This window comes from Cetorhinus maximus, chromosome 16 (assembly GCF_964194155.1).
Source record: "Cetorhinus maximus chromosome 16, sCetMax3.hap1.1, whole genome shotgun sequence".
In the NCBI taxonomy this organism is placed as follows: Eukaryota; Metazoa; Chordata; class Chondrichthyes; order Lamniformes; family Cetorhinidae; genus Cetorhinus; species Cetorhinus maximus.
Genome location: NC_135894.1, coordinates 79,432,168 through 79,436,851, shown reverse-complemented (window position 1 = coordinate 79,436,851; position 4,684 = coordinate 79,432,168).

Genomic DNA, 4,684 nt, shown 5'->3' with positions numbered 1-4,684 from the left:
GTCCATTTTGGCAGGAAGAATAAAAATGCATATTATCTAAATATGAGAGATTTCAGAGACCTGAGATTCAGGGGGATCTAGGTGTCCTAGTGCATGAATCACAAAAGGCTAGTATGCAGGTACAACAAGTAATTACGAAAGCTAATAGAATGTTTTTGTTTATTGAGGGGAATTGAGTGCAAAAGTAGGGAAGTTATGCTTCAGTTGTACAGGGCACTGGTGAGACCACATCTGGACTACTGTGTACAGTATTGGTCTCCTTATTTAAGGAAAGATGTAAATGCATTTGAAGCTGTTCAGAGAGGGTTTACTAGACTAATACCAGGAATGGGCAGGTTGTCTTATGAGGAAAGGTTGGACAGGTTATGCTTGTATCCACTGGAGTTTAGAATAGTAAGAGGTGACTTGATCGAAACCTTTAAGATCCTGAGGGGTCTTGACAGGGTGGATGTGGAGAGGATGTTTCCTCTTGTGGGAGAATCTAGAACGAGGGGTTATGGTTTAAAAATAAGGGGTCACTCATTTAAGACAGGGATAAGGGGAAACTTTTCCTCTCAGAGGGTTGTGAGTCTTTGGAACTCTCTTTCTCAAAAGGCAGTGGAAGCAGAGTCTTTGAATATTTTTAAGGCTGAACTAGATAGATTCTTGATTAACAAGCAGGTGAAAGGTTATAGGAGGTAGGCAGGAATGTGGGGTTGATGTTACAGTCAGATCAGCCGTGATCTTATTGAATGGTGAAGCAGTCTCGAGCGGCCGAGTGGCCTACTCCTGCTCCATGTTTGTATGTTTGTATGTTCAGAACATGGCTGCAGTGTGTACCATATGCACGATGCAATGCAGCAACTCGTGAAAGCTTCCTTGGCAATATCTCCCAAACCCGTGATCTGTACTACCTGGAAAGATAAGGCAGGAGGGGCATGGGCTTACCAGCATCTGCAAATTCCCTCCCAAGTCACTCACCATCCTGACTTGGGAATATATTGCCATTCCTTCACTGTCGTTGAGTCAAAATCTTGGAACTCCCTCGCTAACAGCACTGTGTACCTATACTGCATGGTCTGCAGTGGTTCAAGAAGACAGCTCACCACCACCTTCTCAAGGGCAATTAGGTATGGGCAATAAATGTCAGTCTTGCCAGCAATGCACAGATCCCGTAAATGAATAAATCGAAAAAAAAACACCTGGAAACACAAGAGGAACAATCATGGTAATGATATCAGTGAAGTGCTCCTTGTAAGCGGCTTGTCAATACACACAGTTCTAAGACACAGTAGACTTTGCTGAGTCTGACACAAAGGTAGTAACTCTCTATTGTTTCCCCCTCTCAGCATAACCACAAGTCTCTGAGAAGCAACGAACCTCAACAATCTGTTTTCACGACGCTCATTCAACTTTTCCCTCTGCCAACATCAACTCTTGAAATTGTATCTCCTTCTTGATGGTAAAACCGCAGCTCTTTAAATCTTCAATATCATTTTCCTGTGGGCTGCATGATCCAGAATTTGATCCAATCCTCACCAGGAGAGCCGAATAATTATTTAAATGAATGGGCCTGACAATTTTTGCAAGGCCTCCTCCTTGCGCTGGCAATACAAAATGGACAACACCTGGCACTTCCAAATGCACAGCCACTGCTCTTGTTTTGTAAAAATGGTTATTATATCACCACCTCCTGGAGCTGAGTGGAGAAGGGCACAAGAAGGGAGAGAAAAGGATCTCCAACTTCAATTTCTCTTGACAATCTCACCAATTTTTGGTGACAATAATTTGGCTATTGGAGGAAAAATATAAAGAAATGGAAGAATATGGAATTAAGCATGAATTGTAACACCAAACAAGCATTATTGTAAAGAAAGAAAGACTTGCACTAAATATCATCCTTCACAACCTTACGATGTCGCAATATGCTGTACAGCTAAAAGATTTCCTTTGAAGTGTAGAAATGTTGGAAATGAGTCAGCCATAAAGTACCCATGAACATCAAGGAGGTATCAGGACAAATCCCCTGGTCTTTTTTGAAATAGTGCATTGGACCTTTTATGTCCACCTGAAAGCACAAATGGCCCCTTGATTTAACAGCTCATCCAAAAGACAAAAACATTGTCAGTGCAGCAGTCCCTTGGGAGTGTCAGACTACATATCATGCTCAAGTCTCTGGTGTGGGACTTGAAACGAAAAACCCTCTTACTCAGAAGGCAGGAGTGCTAGCACTGAGTTATGGCTGACGCTATATCATGGCAACTAAATGTACCTATAATTGTTATGGTTAATCCTAGAACCACAGAAAAGTTACAGCGCAGAAAGAGGCCATTCAGCCCATCATGTCTGCGCGGGCCATAAAAAAAGAAAAAAGAAGCTAGTTGTTCATTTCTAATCCCACTTTCCAGCACTTGGTCTGTAGCCTTGCAGGTTACAGAACTTCAGGTGCATATCCAGGTACCTTTTAAATGAGTTGAGCATTGCAGTCTCAATCGCCAATTTAGGCAGTGAATTCCAGATGCCCATCGCCCTCTGGGTGAAAAAAGATTTTCCTCATGTCCCCTCTAATCTTTCTACCAATCACCTTAAATCTGTGCCCCCTGGTAATTGATCCCTCAGTTAGGGGAAACTTGTCTTTCCTGTCTACCCAAAACCATGCCCTTATAATTTTGTACACCTCAACTAGGTCACCCCTCAGCTTCCTCTGTTCTAAGGAAAACAACCCTAGCCTACCCAATCTTTCTTCATAGCTGTAATTTTCCAGCCCTTGCAACATTCTTGTACATCTCCTCTGTACTCTCTCCAGAGCAATTATGTCTTTCCTGGAATGTGGTGACCAGAATTGCACACAAAATTCCAGCTGTGGCCTAACCAGCATTTTATACAGTTCCAGCATTACATCCCTGTTTTAATATTTCATACCTCATCCAATAAAGGAAAGCATTCCATATGCTTTCTTTACCACCTACCCGGGACCTGTGGACATGCACTCCAAGGTCTCTCACTTCCTCAAACCCCTCTCAATATCCTCCTCCCATTTGTTGAGTATTCCTTTGCTTTGTTTGCCCTCCCCAAATGCATTACCTCACACTTCTTTGGACTGAATTCCATTTGCCATTTTTCCACTCAAACCATTGATATCATTCTGGGGACAACAGCTATCCCCTTCACTATCAACTATGCGGCCAATTTTTGTGTCATCTGCAAATTTCCCAAACATGCCTCCCACATTTAAGTCCAAATTGTTAATATATATGACAAACAGCAAGGGGCCCAACACTGAGCCCTGTGGAACACCACTGGAAACTGCTTTGCACTCGCAAAAACATCCATTGACCATTAGCCTTTGTTTCCTGTCACTGAGCCAGTTTTGGATCCAATTTGTGACCTTCCCCTGTATCCCACAGGACCTAACTTTTCTGTTTGCCATGTGTCTTACTAAAATCCATGTATACAACACCCATTGCACTACCCTCATCAATCCTCCTTGTTGCTTCCGCAAAAAAATTCCATTAAGTTAGTAAGAGATGATCTTCCCCGAACAAAACCACGCTGACTATCCCTGATCAGTCCGTGCCTTTCTAAGTGACAGTTTATCCTGTCTCTCAGAATTGATTCCAATAATTTGCCTACCACCCAAATCAGACTGACCAGTTTATAATTTTCTGGCCTAACCCTTTTTAAATCCTATGGGTTTGGTCATGCTTCTTGATGAGATAAAAAAAATTTTTTTCCCCTGTCTTGAGGAGTTTTCGATATCAATACAGTTTGTTTTCTCAATACAGTTTATGTTTTGCCATTATGTGGCCCTTTGGGTGTGGCTGTACTCAAAATTGGAAAAAACCTGAAGTACTTGAAACTGCTGAATGCATAATATACTTGTATTTGTGTAATGTACTCGCATATGTGAGGCGAGGAGATAAATATCATTGTGCTATTTGTAACACATTGCAAACTTGATGTGAAAATGTGTACTCTCACACCAATGCCTTTTTGCTTGGCACCATTTAAAGCTTGATGCATAACTTAATAATTGTAAAAGGAGAAGTTTTAATAATTGTATTCAAAGGTGATCATTCCAATCACAATTGTGCCTGTTTTACTAATTGCAGGATCTATATATTATTTTTCTAATTTGTTTTGATGAAAGCAATTATGTTTCCTTTGCGTTAGCAATATCTGCTATGGGCTGCCCATTTCAGCTCTTACCATTTGATGCACAATTGGCAAGTGCCAGAAATAGAATTGCGGGTAGTCAACATCCGCACAGAAAGCAAGCTCTAAAGAATGGTACGCACCCAAAATATTAACGTCCATTCTCTTCACTGCAGACGGACTGTTCTGTATTTCAGGCATTTTCCATTCTATTTCCAGAACTTGTAGGTTTTTCTCCCCTTTTGTTTATTCTTTTAATACTTCACATGCATCATTGTGTCAGCAAGTTATTATGGCCCAAAAGGAGGCTATTTGGCCCATCCAGTCTATGCCAGCTCACCAGAGAGCAATCCTGTCAGTCCCATTCCCCCACTCTTTCCCTGTAGCTCTATAAGTTAATTTCCCTCAAGTTCCCATTCAATTTCCTTTTGAAATCATTTATTGTCTTTGCTTCAATCACCCTCATGGGCATCGAGTTCCAGATTGTTACCACTCGCTACATACAATGTTTGTCGTTACATCCCCCCGCATCTCTTGCCCAAAACTTTAA